Source organism: Heterocephalus glaber, unplaced genomic scaffold (assembly GCF_053883595.1).
Source record: "Heterocephalus glaber isolate CG9 unplaced genomic scaffold, H.glaber_assembly_v1.0 deba00001509, whole genome shotgun sequence".
Classification (NCBI taxonomy): domain Eukaryota; kingdom Metazoa; phylum Chordata; class Mammalia; order Rodentia; family Bathyergidae; genus Heterocephalus; species Heterocephalus glaber.
Genome location: NW_028258325.1, coordinates 20,657,605 through 20,677,627, shown reverse-complemented (window position 1 = coordinate 20,677,627; position 20,023 = coordinate 20,657,605). Strand labels below are relative to the sequence as shown.

The following is a 20,023-nucleotide window of genomic DNA, read 5'->3' as shown; positions in this document are numbered from 1 at the left end:
CACTGCAAGGAAGGCTGGGCTGGGAAGAACAGCTGGCTGCATGGCCAGGGACCAGTCGTAACTGGCACATATCAATCTCTGCCAAAGGCAGGGTACTAGCATCCCGTTTTACACTGGGTAAAACCAAGTGCAGGAGATTAGTTAGCTTGTGTAGGTGATAGAGTAAAGTTGTCCATCGCCATGGTACAGGCGCTTTATCATTGCAACTATGGTGAAGGTCCATCGAGTCAGTCTGAGATGACAGCTGGTGGTCCAAATAAAGGAAAGGGGGAAAAGAGCAAAAGTGGCCCTCAGACCTTGCAAGATGCTCTCTCATTCCTGCTCCCCCCGATCTCCGCTTGCCCCTGCAGGTGCGGCCAAGAGGCCAGGAGCTCAGGAGTCCCTCCCAAGTGCTGGGTAATTAGGAAGCAGCCTCAGCAATCCCCAGTCACCAATGCCTGTCACCAAGAGCATGTTGTCCTCTGAACAGGAAGCCAGTGTGACAGGTAGAGGGGCTACGCAGGGAGAGGTTAGCTGAAGGAGGGGAGGGCCTGGTGGCATGAGGGCTTTCAAAGTAGTCCTTCATGACACATTTTGATTTCTGCGTGGGGGCCATATTCAGAATGTCACAGAAGGTCACTTGTTTGGGGCTAATGGGGCTAGGGCAGCAGAAAGGGCCCTGAAGACTTTTCTCTGCTTCTCGCTGGTGGTGTGACTTTGAACTAATCACTGAGTTGAGACCATGACAAAGATTCAAAGGGAAGGGGCTGCAGATTTAGCTCAGTAGTGCCACTGCCTGCTTCGTAAGCACAAGATCCCTAGTTTGATCCCAGGTACCAAAAAAAAAAAAGATTCAAAGGGAGATGGACAAATAAGAGTTAGAGTTTTTTTAAATTATCACAGTAAAAGACACATTGCCATTAAGACCCCTCAAAAATACTCCTCCTCTCTTCAAGCACACTGACTTCTGGCTCTTCCCCAAAGTCAGACCATGGAAAGTAAACGTTTTCAGTTGGTTCAGGACGTGAAGCAGCCACGACACTCAGGAGAGAGGACTTCCAGAACTGCTTCAGAAAGTGGCAACAATGAAGGAATATGGTTTTTGGAAAGGGGGGTAGTATTCTGAAGAGGAATACTGGCAATGTATCTTTTACTGAAATCAATTTTTCAATTTATACACACAGCATATTTTTTGACCACATCCTGGGGACTTAAAACCAAATGTGTCTGATTAAAACTGTGGGTCCTCTCCCCACAAAAGGCACATACTCACCTAAGTTTGCCCCTTACCAACTTCCCGATGAGTATCCACTAAGATTGGTTGGTGGTCTCCAGTCGCTCTTAGTCATAGTGCTCTTTCCTTCCAAAGGCTCCCCTGCACTCTGCTGGGTCCCGCAGAAGGCAGCCCGGCAGGCACCTCAGCTTCCTGTGTCACGCTGCCTGCAGTTGCAAGGTCAGAAACCACAGCCCCTCCCCCAGGACCCACGCAAGGCCTAGGGCCCTGGAGTGGGCTCAGATCAGTGGGCGGGCCGCTGGCCCTCACTGGAGTCCTGTGAGAGGGTGAGTCACAGGTAGCCTTTACTCGACAAAGCTTAAGGCCCTTGTTTCCCTCTGTACCACCTAATCTTTCAAAATCACTTGCTTCTTAACAGCCCTCTGAGTTTCTGCCTGCAGCAGCTCTTCAGCTGCTCCCCGGGGGCGGGGGCGGGAAAGCTGGCTTCGAGAGGCCCGCAGCTGTCCTGAACACAGGAAGTCCTCGGCTGCATGGAAAAGGTAAGAAGAGCTAAAAATACTATTCAAAAATGGGAGCTTCCGAGTTCAGAGGAAGTCCGGATGTTGTCAAGGTCAGGCTTCGGAGGAAAGGGGCCCCAGAGGGAGACTTCCTACGTCCTTCTGAACTTTTAGCAAACCCTGCTGACCTCCAGGGAAAAACAAACCTCCTTAGCATGCCAGGCCTCTAAACTGAGGCCTGAAATTGCCTTTCCATTCCCTCGGGGAGCCTTGTAGTGACCAGGCACATCTTACCATGCTTCTCCTTCCTTCCAGCTCCGTCCCTCCTTTCTTTGGGCCTGGCTCTCACCCCATATCTACCTGCAAACTTTTCTATTTCATCACTAATATTAATAAGCATCACCCTTCTTTTTTTTTGAGAGCCTACTATATCTCAGTTGCTTCCCAAACTTTATCATATTTGATTCCTTCAACAAACTTGAAGACAAGTATTATTGACCCTGCTTCATGGGTGAAGAAATTGGCTTTAAAGGGATAATTACACCTCCTAAAGTCATGTAGTTACCAAATGACAGTACCGCAACTCTTGTCTAATTGACCTCAAAGCCTCCGTGTTGTGCTGCTACACTCATGCACTCCCCAGTCCACACATCCACCTTACCAGGCATCCAACTGATCATCCACCCATCTGAGGTATTTGTATCTCCCCCAGTACCTGCATGTAGCAAGACAGCTCTCTCTTTCCTCCCTAGTCCTTTGTCTCTCAGCATTTGTAGCCCTCCATGTTGGCCCAGCACGGTACCTACTTCTTTCCTAGTGAGGCGTTACTTCTTTAACCAGACTGGGAGCTCAAAGAATAGATGTCTCTTGAAAAGCTAGTTCCCTGCCTTCCTGAGATTAGATGTCCACTGAAAACTGGACAGTGACTGAGCTCTCCCTCTTGCTGTTTGGGCAGCCATGTATGTCCCCAGATCAGGACGCAATGTCATCAGCCAGTCAGGCCTACAGAAAGCCATTTAAGAAAGGTCAAGAGATTCTGAGTCTCTTACCAGTCCTGAGCCAGTATATCCCTGAACGCAAAAGAAACCCTAGTTTAAAACTTTTTCCAAAACCTTTTAACTGGGAAACACTGCTGTCAAAATATCTTGCCATGAGCACGGAACTTTAGCCTTCAGATTGTAATCACAGGAAATGTAGTGTTCAGTTTCCTAAGCAACTGTAATTCTTTCTTCTTTTTCCCCTTCCATCCTGCCTGCCTACCCTTTTATATTACAGTGGGATCTCTGATGCCTGCAATATGAATACAAAATACACTTCAACAGCATCCTAAGTGTTATTTTAACAAAGCACGTGGAAGCTGAGTGTGGTGGCTCACACCTGTGATCCCAGCATTCAGGTGGCTGAGGGCTGGAGAGTCGCTGTGTAGTGAGTTCATGTCCAGCTTGGACTACATTGCAAGACCCCATCTCAACAAACAAAACAAAACAAACAAACAAAAAACTCTTAGGCCCCTGATGCTATCTATGTTGCATAGAAAGAAGAAGTGAAAGCAGCTGTTGTCTAAACTCAAATTTGTTCATGTCCGCACAGAAGGGCCACGGTATTTAGTTATCTGTGCACACAGGCAGACACGCTGCGTACCTCTGGGCTGGAAGGCTTGGTGCCCACCACATCCATGCCCCATCTAGGCTGTTTTCTCACCCTAGTCTTGGTCACATCTTGTGCATCAGCCTTACTGAATCGTACCACGATCATCTGTTTACTTGGACACTTTCTCCATCAGAATGAGAACTGGAGAGCAATGACTATTTTGCTGTTATTGTGGTGTTGGTTAACATTTCACAGTGCTCACTCTAACAGTCACTGTGTTGTCTGTACTATGGGCATTACTGGACTTGATCCAGCAGCAGCAATCCTGTCAGACTGGTATTTCACACTTTTCAGGTGCTGTCTTAGACTCTGGAGGCTCTGGCATGGTTCAGCAAGGTCTATCATATCGTGAAGGCTTTCTTTCCCCAAAAAACTCTTTGGCAGAGATATTAGGCAACCTTATTTTCCCCCTTTAGTACAAAAGAACTTGTCATCCCCGAGAAGAAAACTTTTTGAACTGAATTGAGAAGATTGCCAATTTCGTGTCAAATTAAAGCTGGGGGGAGTATGGAGATGAAAGGCAGACAGTCCTGGATTTGAAATGACCTTTAACAGATTGTGTGACCTTGAGTACGACCCCTTGGCACTCTGAGCCTCAGTTTTCACACATGTGAAGTAAGGATAATGAGCCCTTGCTCTTGGCGTGTTGGGAGAACTAGGAAAGGTAAAGGCGCAGTGTCTGGTGTGGTGTGTGCTATGAGGTAGTCTTAAATCATGGCTATTGTTACTGTTTCCTTCATGTTCAACACTCACCTTTACTAACAGGAAGCGATTCGGCCTCGAGTTTAGCTTGAAATTATGTTAATGATGTTTTTAATTCTCTGAAAATAATTCACCAATGTTCCCCAATGCAGAGGACTATTTCTCCTCTCATAAATTTGGAAAGTGGCTGGTACTTTGAGAAGATTCATGAGACCCACTTTGGTGACCACCAAGACTCCTGCTCAGGGGCTGGAGCGAGCATGTCACCCAGAGCCCTGGCTCCAAGCATCCGCACTTGCTGAGGAGTTCTGCAGGTAGAGGACGGCCCTCGGGGAGGTCTCCGGTACGCCTCCAGGACAAACCCCAGAGTGACTTGAGGAGGCCCCATGAAGCCTTCTGTTGTGCTTTAGGTTGCAATTAAGTGGTTTGCTCAGTTGTTCACTAACCTAGTACCTGCCAGTAGCCTTGAGAGGTAAGAGGAGGCTGAGGCCAGAAACAGCTTAAGGTCTGAGGCTGGGTTCCTGGACCCCTGCCAAGGACCTTGGGCAGTCACAAGGTGGCAGTGGGGCTGGGAGATAAGAGGCTGAGGTAACAGTCCTCAATCTCTCATTGCCTTCTGGATATTGGATTACGAGCACAGAGATGGTGGCAAAGACCCAGTCTCCACGATTCTTCCCCTGACAGCCCACCTGGGGAAACCCAGGGGACTCTTCGGGGATTCTTGGTGACCCTTGCTCACACACTGTCAGTCAGCACAGCCTTTGTCAGAGCCTGGATGGAAGAGAAGGGACAGAATCTGTCTTCCCATCCGCACTCAAGTGGCTTTCTGTACCAGATAAGGATGGAGGAGTTCTTATTAAGAATAAAAAACTGGAGAGGCAATTTGAAGCCAAAGTCATTATGTGCTTGAAAATCTCAGCGGGGTTAGTTTGCAGGGCTCCCTGGAGGAACAAGGGTGAGCTCAGCTCTGACCAGTTCCCAGGTGACTGGAACAGAAGCTTTTGAGGGAAGCCTTTTAGAGCTGCAAGCCCCAGACGTGTGCTGCAGCATTTCTTCCATGGCTGCTCTGGCTGCTCCTCTCAGGGGAAATATGAGCGGCCCCCACTTCTCTAAATGAAGAGCTCTGAGGAGCATGCCTTCTCTATTTATTCACCCTCCTCTTGAACCCCACCCCATTCGTCTAGCTCTTATTTTGACAATCTTTACACTTCAGTTCAAACAGCATACCCATTTTATTTCTCAGAGGAGACAAGTTTTGTTTTGTTTTGTTTTGTTTTTAATAAAAGAGGAAAAATAGGATTGGCCAATATATCTGCTGTATAGCTGTTCTTTAAACGTGCTGTTTTATCTTGAAATAAGACATTCCAAATTGTTCCAATCTTTCTAATCTTTTACAGTATCTTTCAGGAGACCTTCAAAGTGAAACTGAGCATTTTTCCTCACGTTTCCTTAGAAGGTGTCCTCTAAGGTACAGTCATTGTCATGAACAGCAGCTAAAATCAATCACTCGTCATGTCTTTAATTAAATCTTCAATTTGGAAACTACATGGTGAGATTCTTTATTCAAAATAACAAGAGAAAACACAAGCAGGCTTCATTTCTTGTTGTAGCAATGCCAGTTTTCCATAATCTGACCTTCAGTTGACATCAGTGGACCAGAACCTTTCTTCAAAGGACTGTATATATTTTTATAACCTAGATGCACAAGATGAAGACAGAGGATTATCTTCGGTCATTAAAGATCTTGGAACATTCTTTATTACAGATGGGAAAAACAGCCCTGTGGTTAGTCAGGATGCGTGTTTGAAGTTAACTCGAGCTGTCTTTTGTTGTCGCAAGGTATGGAATCCAACTCCAGGATCAGAAATACCTACTTTCTTGATGACCAGTATTTAAAAGATTAGATGCGTGACTCACACGTTCTGTAGTCATAATTTACAGTATAGTTGAGAGTCATGTGTGAGCTTTAAAAAGTTCAAATACATTCACAAAAGGGAAGACTCACCATACTGTCTTTCCTGAGAAAGTTGTGGGAGTTTTTTTGGGGGGAGGGAGGTTGCTGAGGCATTGCCTTCAGGACATGTTGTATTTTATTCTTCTATGACCTTTAGTTTGTTTTATAAGAAAAAAAAACTCAATGATTTTAATCCACATATCCTTTTCCTCTAGAATATGAAGAAATAATCAGTTACAATAGCCACAAGATGCCATTGTCGAAAGAAATTTAGTTTGATATTAAAGCTTTCGGTTTAAGCTTTTTCCCTTGAGCATAGAATATACAAAGAAAAATTTAAGAGAGAGGCACAAAACTGGGCGTGTAATGAAGAGCAGACCCTCAGTTTTGATGTTTGGCTGCTGAAAATTCTCAAGTCTACCCCTATCCTTTCCCTCTGGCCCCACCTCTGAACAAGCTAAGAAAGTCCAGATGTACTGCCGTTGGCATTAGTGGGGACTTCAGGCCACTCCACATATCTGTACACTGGGACTCACCCTAGCACCGCCTCCTAACCTAATGAAAACCACAAACCAGTCTCCTTTCTCCACTGTCTTAAGCCATGTTTGGGCTGTCTTTGGGTCCTGCCCCTCTCTGCCCAGAAAACCTCATTAATGAGTAATTCTATGCCCTAGTTTTGATATATGAACTGAATTTTTGGTGGGAAGTAGTCATCATGCTCATGCAAGGTAATCATAGTATGATCCCATTAAATCGTTAAAAATGAATATGTGAACGGGAAAAAAAAGTCACAAAAAGTTTATTAAAATGTTAGTAGTGATTTTCTTTGAATAGTAGGATATGAATGTTTTTTCTTTATTTTCTCAAATGACTGCTAAAGATACATATTTTTAATAAGCAAAAAGCAATGTAATATGCATTAGAGTAAAAACTGCTCTACATTAAGTAAGCAGAAAGGAAAATGCTCAAACCATTTTGATTAGTTTTGTTAAATTTATCTAATTCTGAATTACAAATACAAAAGAAAAACCCACAAAAATAAAGCCTTACATAATCTTTTTCACTTTAAGAAAGAAAATAAATAAAATGAACCGTAAGCACATGAAGTTAAGTTTTACTTTTTGAGAAAGTTTTAATCTAATCTTTGAAACTATTTGGATAAAAGTCAGTGTTGGAAAACATACTTCTGCTAAAAAAACAAAAAAAGAGAGAAAAGAAAAGCCTTATTCCTCAGGTTTCAAAGGCTGAACTGAACACATTCAGAACTAGAACCACTTAAAAATGTTCATTAAAAACGTATTAGCAGGCCGGGGATTTAGCTCAGTGGTTCTGGCTTCTGCCTCCTAAGCACAAGGACCCAAGTTCAATCCCCGGTACCAAAGAAAAAAAAGTATTAGCAGCAGCATTGTGCATGTGGGCATCCCTTATTTTGCAGTTTTTTACCCTAGGACAGCAGGCCCTGTTCTGCAAACTTTCTTTCAGGTAGACTGGGGTGGGGGAAAGACTGCGAATGCCCTTTTCCATGTGGAAAGGCTTTCTTTCCTCCAGTTTAGAACTGAAGGAACTGATGTAGCAGGTTGCAGAACTAGAAAGTTGCAAAGCTGGTAGTTACTAACTGGCCATCTGTCCTGACAGCCTACTCTGTGACCCGACCCTCCTTCCCTCTGGAGCACCCTGATTCAGCCTGATTTTAAAGGTCTGGACAAAAGCATGGTGACTTCACTAACGCAGCGGTCCTCAAACTTGAGCCTGCTCCAGAATCACACGGAGAACTTATTAAGACAGATTGCTGTATATGTTACCCAAGATTCTGACTCAGTAGTCTGAGACAGTATCTGATCATAGTTCTAACAGGTTCCCAGGTGATGCTGATCTGCCTCCCAGGGAACACCTAGAACCAGTTGGTAAAAGCAAAGACCTTACCTCTGAGATTTTTCAAGGCCTGGATGCTAGAGGCATTAAGCGTTCATCTAATTTATTGGATGCTGAAGGCTGCCAGAGGGCTTGCAAGGACTCTGACCCTTCCTCTTGCGTAGACGGCAGTCTGCACACTCTGGGCTGTTTCTGCACTTGCAGTCCCTTGTCAGGGACTTCCCTCTAGAGCTGCTTGGCTTCCTCCTGGGTCTCCTATTGGCTAATTACTACCCCTTAAATGAGATTTCACTAGGCCAATTACTCACTTAGGGGCCAGGAAATGTCTTCTTATTTCAGTCCTGGAAAGCTTCCATTTAAATAATACCCCCAAGGGAGGTGTTATGAGGCTGAGGGAAGTGAGGGGAGAAACTCAGCCTACTTAGACTGGTCACAGGAGACCAACGCCCTCTCCCTGGAGGCTGAACAGGCTGCACTATGGGTACTTGGCCATTTGCTGGCTGGGACAGTGATCTTGAGTAGGTTGTTGAACCACCTCAGCTGGGAAATAAAAACTTTTCCTCAGCTGTCCTTTGGGGAACAAAAAGAGGATTAATTATTTGATACTCTTAGTAGAGAGAAGACACCTGCTCAGTCTCTGAGCTATATTAACTCTTTTAGGCCGCCAAGTGGCTTTCCCTAAACTGTTGAAACTCGGGAAATTAAAGAGAGTCTCAAGAATCTGAGGGAAGGGGGGTTACTTTGCAGGGAAAACTGCTTATGTTTGGATGAACAGTTTAGCGAAGCATTTTACCACATGCTAGATAAATAGGGCTTAGGAAATATCAGAGAACAAATAGAGCTGAGTGAAAAATGTGGGATGACCCCAGTGGAGAAACGCAGATGTAAAGGATTCCCTACTTGGTCGATTTCATATTGAACACCTAAAGTCTCAGTTTTCTCCTCCCCTTCCTCTCGTCTTGTTTCTCGAAAACATAGAGAAAGTGAATTTGTTTGCCCTGCTGTAGAGATGAACTCTTGGTCCTGTAGAATTAATTCTAAGTGTTCCGCCATCTCAGCAATGGCCCGATTCCTCAGCAATAGCAAGCCCCAAGGACAGGACTCACCCAGATGTTGCTTCGCCACCAAGTACTCCCACACTGCAGGCAAGGGGATTTGAACAGAACTCTGGGCAACAGCTGAGCTTAACAGGGACCTGCCTCACATTGGGCAAGTCCCTCACAACCTGCTGATGACAGTTGCTTGGGTCTTGCCAGAGGGGAAGACATATAAATGGTAAGCTGGAGTGAGAACAGTGCATGTTAAGTCCTGCCACATTACAGTTGTCAGACTACATCTTCCACACTATGAGTGGAGATAGTGAAAAATAAATCAAGTTCTGACATGCTGTGTCTCTTAGGCACTCATCTCCATGGTCCTTCTTGTGCTCCCGGCTTAAATTCCTTAATGTTGCGGCCAAGACTTTGCAGTTTTGACTTAGTCCAGAGGATGAAAGCAAGTGCTGCAAGTGTTGCTGGGAGGCCTGGATACAGGAAAGCAGGGAAAGGTAAGAGGATCCACCTGGGAAAGAAAAGGTAGATGGATGGTGAAGGTGAAGACAGTGAGAACTAAGTACACTATATGCTTGCAAGAACTCTTGCCCTGGAGCTATGTGCACCAGCCCAATTCTGCCTGTCGCACTTGGCTCTGGGAACCAGAGACCCAACCAGATTGACGGTCTACCTAGCCCGGCAACTGGTAAGAAGTATTGTGTAAACACTCTGGGAGGCTGAGGCTGGAAGATTGAAAGTTCAAGTGCAGACAGCTTAGCAATTTAGTGAGACCTTCTAAAAAAGTCTTTCAAAGAAAAGGGTTAGGGATATAGCTGTGTGAAGGCCTAGGTTCATTCCCCAGTACCACACACACACACACACACACACACACACACACCCACACCCGTGTTACTAAACAGAGCTTGGTCAGGCCCATATCTGGGGCCTGGCTGTCTGGGTTATTATGTTCATTTAACCATGTACAAAAAAAGCCCATGAAAATGGAAAGATGAGTTTATTTATAATTTGGCCAAATTGGGGAGGGCAGCCAGTCCACCTCGTTTTGAATGCACAGAAGCACTCCAAGATATAGAAGGGTTAGAATGAGAGCCGGGTAATATCCACATGCATATTTAACTGGGCCTTGTCTCATAAGGCTGATAGTATTGAATCCTCCTTGTTCTCAGGCCTGGGGTTAGCAGTTTACATACTCAGCAGAATGGAGCTTGGAGATAGTTTATCTTTTAAAAAAATTCTAATTTGTAAGGTCCATTTTAACTGCTCAGTTATACCAGGAGGGCATACAAAAGCTTGCAGAATCCTCTCCCTTTCTCCTAGAACTATTCTGTCTCACTTGTAGTTGTCAAGCCAGGACAAGGCTTGCCTTGATTCTGTACTACTTGTTCTTATTGACATTGTAAAAGGAAGCCCAGGTAGTTTCATTCTACTCCAGAAAGTTCTTGAACCAGCAGCATCTGCTGTCTGGGAACTTGTTAGCAACTTGGAATCTCAGCCCCACCAGATGTCTACTGAATCAGTGCCTACAATTTGTAAGCTCTCTGTGATTTCTAGGAAGAGGAAAGATGAAGAACACGGCCTTGAACACTGATTCTCCAACCTGGCTGTACTTTGGAATCACTTGGGAAGTTGTGAAAATGTTGTATGTAACCGGTCATGGAGGCTAAGGCAGGAGGAGCACCACAAGTTCAAGGCCAACCTGTGCTGAGTTCAAGGGAACTCAACAACAACAACAACAACAAATGCTATATATTAATGCCTGGGGGCCCATCTCCAGAAATTGATTCAATTTGTAGGGGTTGTAGCTTGGGAGCCTACAGGAATTTATACAATGTATACAATTCCAAGGGATTTTAGTATACTGTAAAGTTTAAGAACCATTATCTAATGTAACTTCAAATTTTCCCTTAGAGCCTAGACCAATTCTTCTCAAATTTTAATGTGCATAGAAATTGCCCAGGGATCCTGTAAGAATTCAGACCCTCTTTCAATAGGCCAGGAGCAACTAAGACTTCAAATTTCAAAGTATGCCAAGTGAAGCCAATGCTGCTGTCCCAGGACCAGATTTTGAGAAGCAGGACTTTAAGGCACATGAGAGTGATTATCTGAAGGAAAGACAATAAACAGGAAAAGTCCAACAGTGTTGTACCTGCACCCAGGTGTTAGGGGGTGGGATAAAGACCTCAGATTCAGAGTTGAGAAGGTCTGTTTTCTGGTTCTCTGCTTATCAGCTGTGGAACCGTGAACAAATTATATAATTTTTTATTATCAGTTTTTACAATTAAAATTTGGATCGAAAACCTATTATAGCTATGTAGAGATGTAAAGTGACCAACTGTCTCAGTATTTCCTGTCAAAGAAAACCAAAATAATGAAATAGAACGAATTCTAGAAACTATAACTTAAGAAAACTCTCCTGAAATTTGAAAAAAAAGGATTTGAAATTATATATTGAATGAACACACCATGGACTTTGGAATATGAACACAAAACAACACTAAGGTATGTTCTTGATTATAACTCAGTTTAAAGACAAAGAAAAAATTCCTTAGGAAGTCTAGGCAAAGCATCAAGTGACTTCTAAGGGATAGAAAACAAGATTGTCTAGTTCTAAGCCAGAAGAAAACAGAGTAATGAGTCTAAGATACTCCAGGAAAAAAATGTGAGCTGAGGATTTTTGTGTGTGTGTGTGGAACCAGGGATCGAACTCAGGACCTTGTGCTTGTCACGCAGGTGCAGTGCCACTGAGCTGAATCCTTGGGTGTACTAAGGATTTTATTTCCAGCTATCACCTGATGAGGCCCAGAGAAGTTCCTGCAAAGAGGCAATGGAGATGTTAACTCACCCTCACCCATAGAGTAGGATCTTGACTCATCATGGAAAAGAATTGCAGGACTTGTCGATGACAGGCATAAACAGATTTATTAGGCAGAGGTAAGAAGTACACAGAGAAAATAGAGTGTGGTCATTCAAGAGACGGAAGTGTTATGGTCTGACTGGGGTGTATTTATGTGTTTTTTCGGGGGTGTCCTCAAGGTGGATGATCTAGGATGTGTATTCCTAGTGTCTGTGGGGTTAGTGGGCTAGGTTAGAGTGCAAACTATTTGCATGTTTTGAAATTTAGAGACTCAATTAGTAGTGCTATTTCCTGGAGATTAGACTCTAGAACTTGTGAGTCTATAATATGGAAGGAAATTGAGCACAGTTTTGCAATTTTCAAGTGAAAGGTTAGGCTCAATTTACATGTTTATTGTATCTTTTAAGACTTAGGAATTTTGCAGAAAGTTTCCTGGAAGGCAAAAAGAAAGAAAAGAAAAGAAGAGAAGAGAAGAAAAGATCTTGTGCAACTTAATATTCTGTGTCCTGAAGCTACAGTTTTCTTAAAAGTACAATTTTTTTTAAATTTTATTTTATTGGTACATTTTAGGTATATAATACAATAACATTCATCATTGGAAATTTGCACCTTTACATAATCTCTCTTGGTTCTTGTTTTTCCCCCTTCCCCTACCCACCCTTCAAACCCTCCATCCCTCCCTATTTACAAAGATTTTGTTCCCATTTTCACACATTAATTCCATTCCTTTCTTTCCTTTCCCCTACCCCTCCCACTTCCCCTTCCTCTTTGCCCCTTTTCTTCCTATTTCACATTATCTATTATACCTTTTAGTCCTTATTTACACTTTCAGTTTCTCACACTAGAGAAGCTATTCGGTATTTATACATGTGTGTCCTATTTATTTCACTTAAGAGTATCGCCTCAATGTGCATTTAGCTACACATGTCTCTAATTTCTCATTTTTATGGGTGAGTAGTACTCCATTTTATTAAAAAAACCACATTTTCTTTCTCCTGTCTCCAGTTGATGGGCAATTGGGCTGTTTCCAAGTTTTAGCTATTACAAATTGTGCTGCTATGAACATGGGTGCACATATATCACTGTGGTATGATTCTTTTAATTCTTTGGGGAAGATGCCCAGCAGGGGAATAGCTGGGTCAAATGGGACTTCCAGTCCTAGTTCTTTGAGGTATCTCCATACTGATTTCCACAGTGGTTGCATCAGTCTACACTCCCACCAGCAGTGGAGCAGGGTTCCTCTTTCCCCACAGCCTTGCCAGCATATCTTATTGGTTGATTTCATGATAGCAGCCATTCTTTCTGGAGTGAGGTGGAATCTCAGCATTTTCATTTGCATCTCTCGAATGACCAGTGATGTTGAACATTTTTTCATGTATTTATTTGCTATTTCTACTTCTTTGTCTGAGAAATGTCTGTTCATTTCAGATGCCCATTTTTGGATTGCATCTTTAAATTTGGGAGGTCTGCTTTGTTTTAGTTCTTTATAGATCTGAGATGGTAGACCTTTGTCTGAGGAACAGCAGGTGACGTTTATTTTCCCACATTGTGGGTTGTCTCTTCACACTGCTGGTGGTTTCTCTTGCTGTGCAGAAGCTTTTTAATAAGAAGAGATCCCACTTGTTGATTTATGATTTCCCTTGCCTCCTTTCCACCTAACTTCACTTCCTCTATCCTACTCCATGAGTAAATTTTCAAATGAAACAAAAAGGATCATTGTTTTTATTTTGAACCATTTGAAAGAATCTATGAGGACAACAACTTCAGACAACCAAAATGACTAACAATGAGGTGGGAGATTAGGGCATGGCCAGCTGGCTGGGCAAGTGGGTATGACCTGTCAATCACAAAGATACAGCACACATGTGCAGAAAAACAGTTTTAAAACCCTGCACTTGGTACTGATCAGAAAGTGCTATCATCAATTCTTCTGGCACAAAATCAAGCAGGTTTTTGATAGGACAGCCTATATCTGATGTCAGAAAGGGAGAAAGATAGCAGCATTAACCTTGTGGTCACTATACTTTTTTCTGTGGCCCATTCTCACTCTGCAGAGGACTTCTTTTCTTCCCTTTAATAAATGTAAAACCTTACTACCCTTTGCACGTGTCTTGACCAATTCTTTGTTCAGGACAGTAAGAACCTAGAAAGAATCTCGAAAAGGAGCCCATAGCACCTCAGAACCCCTGGTAACAGCAAGACACTGACATAAGTACTGATGATGAGTACTTATTACAGTTACTTGCAGAACTAAGACTAAATCAGAGTTATATGTGAGAGGGAGTACTAATAATATGCTCTGACAATGTAGACATTGTGCAACTACAAACAATGGTGCTAGAATGGGTGGAAATATGACAATGACATTTAAGCACTTCTGTGTAGAGGTGATAGTCTTACAGTCTTGAGACTGTTGTATATGAATTGTTGGATAAAGCAAATGAAAGATTATAGATACTTTATTCCATTACCTCTTATATCCTTGAGGATCATGATCATTAGTGTGGAAAAAGAGAAAAAAATGAACTTAAATAAAAATACTAAGTCTGTATTTAAATCAGAAGTTACCTTTGAAGACCCGAGAAGATCTTGTATGAGTCAGTTTTCTGTCACTGGGACAAAATACTTGACACACACAACATAAACAAGGATAAATTTACTTTGGCTCACAATTTCAGAAGGATCAGCCCATAGTTAGCTGGCTCCAAGGCAGAAACAACATTGCAGAAGGGGCTCGTGGAGGAAAACTGCTTAACCCATGTCATCCTGGAAGCAGAAAGAACCAAAGTAAGAGGTAGGGGTGGGAGATAAGAATATAGTTGTTATGGTTTAGACCTAAAATGTCCTCTTAAATTCCCATGTGTCTGGTAGGTGATTGGATCATGGGATCACTGTACTCCTCAGTTGATGAATTTAGGAGCTGAATGTGCTGTTAGGAGGTGAGGCCTGTTTGGAGGTGGGTCACTGAGGGTGCAACTTAGAAGGATGTATTCTTGTCCTTGGCTCCTCCTTTTATTCCTAGCTGCCATAGTCAGAGCTCCTTTTCCTCTGCAATGACCCTCTGCTATCCTGTTTCTGCCTTGGACCCAGCTGACCATGCACTGAATCAATGAGCCAAAATGAACCTCTCCTCCTTTAAATTGTGGATGTCCGGTATTTTGACAGTGAAAGTGACTAAGGCAGATTTTCATCCCTGAGAAGTAAGACTATTGCTGTGATGATACCTGATCATGTGGCTCAGAAGCCTTTGGAAATGGTTTGCAGGAGTTTGGGAAATTTTGGAGATGCTAGGTACAGAAGCCCTAGAATGCTGTAAGTTGAGCTTAATTGGAGTTTCCGGTCAGAGCTAAGAAGACTAGAATGCTAATAGAAATGCAGACAGTAAAGGCCAGGTTCAGAAGGTTTCAGTTGGGAACAAGAACTCCATTGAAAGTTGGACTAGAGGCCATGTGTTTTAAACCCTGGAAGAAAATTTTTCATTTTGGCCATGTCCTGATGCTTTAAGGGAGACCAAGATTAAGTGTGGTGGACTAATTCATCTGGTGGAGGAAATGTCAAAGCAGCTCAGTGTTCATACTGTAGCATGAGTATTGCTGGCTGCTTTCAGACAGATCTACAGTCAAAATCAGGAGGAAAAAACAGATGTGAAAAGCTTGCAGTTTCATCAGAAAGGAAGTTCCTGCAAAATTGGGACCATGGAGAGCATAATAAGGAGCTAAGTAGTTTGGATCAGAATAACAGCAAAGATGGCTTAAAGTCATCTCAGAAGTTAATAAGATCCCACCCTTTACAGGATCAAGGGTGCAAAACTATAAAGCTTTCATTTGTAAAGAGAGTCCTCCACCCCCACCCCAGGATGCCCAGTGATTCAGTTTCCTGGGATTTGTTTTATAGTGGTCAGCCATCCAGGTACTCAGAAGCTGCTACAGCCATAATTGAAGATGGTATGGATCCTTCTTCAGCTGGTAGCAGACCTTGGTGTCTTTGATGTGGTGATTTTTTTTTAGGGATGCAGAATGCAAGGGTTGTATAATCAGGGAGCCTTCCACTAGATTTCAAAGGAAGGGCTGGGAAGCCAGACAATATGCCCCTGAGAATGCTTGAAGCTGTGAGAGTGAAGCCAAAAATGCATTGTAGACCCATCTCCTATTGGAGATGCCAGGAATGTGAAATGTCTGCTGAGGAAAGCTTCAGGGAGTAAACAGAGCCAGCCCAAGAAGCATGGCATGTGAGCTGCAACTGGCAATGTCATAGGGGTGGGCCTACTCAAGCCCTTTGGTGTTCACATCTCACTACAACCTTCCCCAAGAGGTAAAGGATTTATGTTTGGTCTTGGTTTGATTTAGTTCCTTTCTATTCTCCTATTCCTTTTGGAATGGGAATGTTTACTCTGTGCCTTGTATGTTAATGTATTTAACTTTCTTTATGATTTTTATAGGGCTTGCCATGAAGAGTTTGCCTTGAGTCTCAGAGGAGACTTGGAACTTGAACTTTTTAGCAATGCTGGAACTGTTAAGACTTTGACAACTCTTAGAGTTGAACTACATGCATTCTGCATGAGCTAAACAGGAGCCTTTTGGGAGACAGGAGCAGAATGTGTTAAGCTTTACATCTAAAATGTCTCTTAAAGACTTCAAGATAATCAAATCATACGGGTGCTATACTCATCAGTGAGTTCAAGAGCTGAATGTGCTATTAGGAGATGAGGTCTGGTTGGAAGTGAGTCATTGGAGGAATGACCTGGATACTCATTTCTCTTTCTGCTTTCTGGCTCATGAGATGAGCAGCTTTCCTCTGCCATCCCCTTCCACCATGCATTTATGCCTTATAGCCAACCAACATTGGATTGAACCCACTGGAAATTGTGAGCCTAATAAAATCTCCTTTAAATTGTGGGTTTCAGCCCCAGTGACAGGAAAATGACTAATTTTAACACTCACCAAAGTCATGGCCTCAGTGACCAAACTCCTCCAATGAGGCCGTATCTTCTTCTTTTTTTTTTTTAAATTCTTTTATTGGTACATTTTAGGTATACAATACATTTACATTTCTCATTGGGAGCTTTTACCTTTACATGATGCATCTCCGGTTCTTATTTTTTCCTCATTCCCAGCCCTCCCTTCACCCCCTCCACCCTTCACTATTTACAAAGATTTTGTTTCCATTTTTTCCATTTCTCATAATTTTTCCTTTCCCTTCTTTCCTTTCCCCTGCCCCTCCCACTTTCCCTACCCCTTTGGACCTTTTCTTCCTATTTTGCATTATCAATTATTCATTCTAATCTTTGGTACATTTTAGGTATACTATATAATGACAGAGGTTAGGTAGAACTCTTGAAGACATTGGTGTGGGAAAAGATTTTATGAACAAAACCTCAGTTGCCTGTGAACTAGCACAAACAATCAACAAATGGGATCTCTTCTTATTAAAAAGCTTCTGCACAGCAAGAGAAACCACCAGCAGTGTGAAGAGACAATCCACAGTGTGGGAAAAAATCTTCACCTGCTCTTCCTCTGACAAAGGCCTACTATCTCAGATCTATAAACAACTTAAACAAATCAGACCTCCCAAATTTAAAGACTCAGTCCGAAAATGGGCATCTGAAATGAACAGACATTTCTCAGACAAAGAAGTAGAAATAGCAAATAAATACATGAAAAAATGTTCAACATCACTGGTCATTCGAGAGATGCAAATGAAAATGCTGAGATTCCACCTCACTCCAGAAAGAATGGCTGCTATCATGAAATCAACCAATAAGAAATGCTGGCAAGGCTGTGGGGAAAGAGGAACCCTGCTCCACTGCTGGTGGGAGTGTAGACTGATGCAACCACTGTGGAAATCAGTATGGAGATACCTCAAAGAACTAGGACTGGAAGTCCCATTTGACCCAGCTATTCCCCTGCTGGGTATCTTCCCCAAAGAATTAAAAGAATCATACCACAGTGATATATGTGCACCCATGTTCATAGCAGCACAATTTGTAATAGCTAAAACTTGGAAATAGCCCAAATGCCCATCAACTGGAGACTGGAGAAAGAAAATGTGGTTTTTTAATAAAATGGAGTACTACTCACCCATAAAAAATGAGAAATTAGAGACATTTATAGCTAAATGGATGCACATTGAGGCGATACTCTTAAGTGAAATAAATAGGACACACATGTGTAAATACCAAATAGCTTCTCTAGTGTGAGAAACTGAAAGTGTAAATAAGGACTAAAAGGTATAATAGATAATGTGAAATAGGAAGAAAAGGGGCAAAGAGGAAGGGGAAGTGGGAGGGGTAGGGGAAAGGAAAGAAAGGAATGGAATTAATGTGTGAAAATGGGAACAAAGTCTTTGTAAATAGGGAGGGATGGAGGGTTTGAAGGGTGGGCAGGGGAAGGGGGAAAAATAAGAACCAAGAGATTATGTAAAGGTGCAAATTTCCAATGATGAATGTCATTGTATTGTATAGGCCCTATCTTCTAACAGCACTTTCAGTTATGAACTCATCAATGGATGAATTCACTGATGAGCAAAACACCCCATGATCCAATCACCTTCTAAAAGCCCAATTTTTGAGTACATGAGACTTTTGAGAGACATTTAAGATCTAAACCCTAAGAGACTTAGTAACAATAACCAAACTAGTAGCAATGCATATAACTCTTAACAACCAGACTGTTGCCTTTAAATATTGTTTTCCATTAAGAAAAATCAGTTTTGGGGTAGAAAATGTACTAGATAAATTTGAGACATATCAATATACCAGACAAGTCCTCAGTGATGACCAGAGTCATGTCAAAAAAACTAAGTAGCCTCCTTAAAGTGGCTAACACTGACCAAAGACAGGTAACTTGAGCTTCAATAGAACAAAAACTAGAATGGATTGAATGCATAAAATTTGTTTAAATCCATACATTCACAATGATGTTTTAAAAAATCACCATTTAAAATAAGGAACTGACTTGTTAGCACAATAACCAATAAACAAAGGGAAAGAAAAATGCATATTTTAGCTTTCCTACAAGTACTCATCTGTTATGGCTTATATCTACATGCCCCTCTCCTCAAAGCCTTATGCATTCATAAGTGGGGCTTTTGGGAGGTGACTGGATCATGGGTGTGTGATAATGCATTAGTCCAGTGTTGTGTTTATAGCTGGGTGTGATGTTGAGAGGTGATGCTTGGTGGAAAGAGGTGAGTCACTGTGGGTGTGGCCTGGAAGGGTATATACCTGTGTGTGAGTGTGTGTATATGTATATAAATGTGTATGTGTATATATGTGTATATATATTCTTCCTCCTCTCTTGATAGCCCACTGCTTCCTGCCTGCCCTACCATAGACTGTTTCTCCCCTTCCATGCCCTTCTACCATACCACTCTGCCTTCTAACCAGCTGACCATGGACTGAAACCTCTACAAACTCTGAGCCAAAATAAACCTCTCCTCCTTTAACTTGTAGGTGTCAGGTATTTTGTCCCAGCAACAGGAAAGTGACTAAGACATGATCTCAATCCATTTTGTGCTGATATTACAGAATAGCTGAGACTGAGTAATTTATAATGAACAAATGTGTTGGCTCAGAGTTCTGGAAGCCGAAAAGTCCAATATCAAGGTGCCAGCATCTGACTAATGTCTTTTTGCAGGACAGCAAAAGGAGAGTGTCCATTTCTGAAAGCTCTCTAATTAAGGTATTAAACTCACTCATAAGAATGGTCCCTCTTGGCTGAACCACTTTGTAAAGTCCCCCTTCTGATACTGTTAGAATGGCAATTTTGTTTCAACATGAATTTTGGAAGGGACATTCAAACCATAGCAGTACTGTACCAAATTGTTCACACTCAATTCACCAATTTACCATATTAACAAAGTAGAAGAGAAAAACTGCATGATTATCTCAATAGATACATAAAAGGCATTCTTTACAACATTCAACATATACTTCTAATAAAATCTTCAGAAAACTTGGAATAGAAGGGAACTTCCTTAACTTGACCAAAAGTGCCTAAAGATTAGCTACTCATGCTATAATTTTTTATTAGTGCATATTATTAAAAAGGGGGTTTTGTTTTGGTGTATCTGTACATGCATATAATATACTTTATTTTTACCCCCAACATTATCTTCTTCTTTCCTTTCCTCCCCCAGTCCCTTTCTCTTCTCTAATAGTTTCTCTTCTATTTTCCTGTTATCTTTCTTTTCTCCAGTTTTTTTAGATTCCATATATGAAAGAAAACACAT

At 42.2% G+C, this 20,023-nt stretch overlaps 2 long non-coding RNA genes across 3 annotated transcripts; one reads left to right on the top strand and one right to left on the bottom strand.

Moving 5' to 3' along the window:
• The first annotated feature begins 1,434 nt into the window (after positions 1 to 1,434).
• Positions 1,435 to 18,060, top strand: LOC110349675 (uncharacterized). Of its 2 annotated transcripts, XR_002395831.2 has the most exons (6): positions 1,435 to 1,539; positions 1,632 to 1,752; positions 5,828 to 5,901; positions 9,288 to 9,434; positions 11,671 to 11,871; positions 12,202 to 18,060. It is a non-coding gene; the product is annotated as an uncharacterized LOC110349675 (long non-coding RNA). The 2 variants fall into 2 exon arrangements; XR_002395832.2 differs by lacking the exon at positions 5,828 to 5,901 and having other exon boundaries at positions 1,520 to 1,752.
• LOC110349676 (uncharacterized) lies at positions 5,597 to 9,292 on the bottom strand. Its single transcript, XR_002395833.2, has 2 exons — positions 7,940 to 9,292; positions 5,597 to 5,757 (listed from the first exon to the last, which is right to left on the bottom strand). It is a non-coding gene; the product is annotated as an uncharacterized LOC110349676 (long non-coding RNA).
• Positions 18,061 to 20,023: the final 1,963 nt, after the last annotated feature.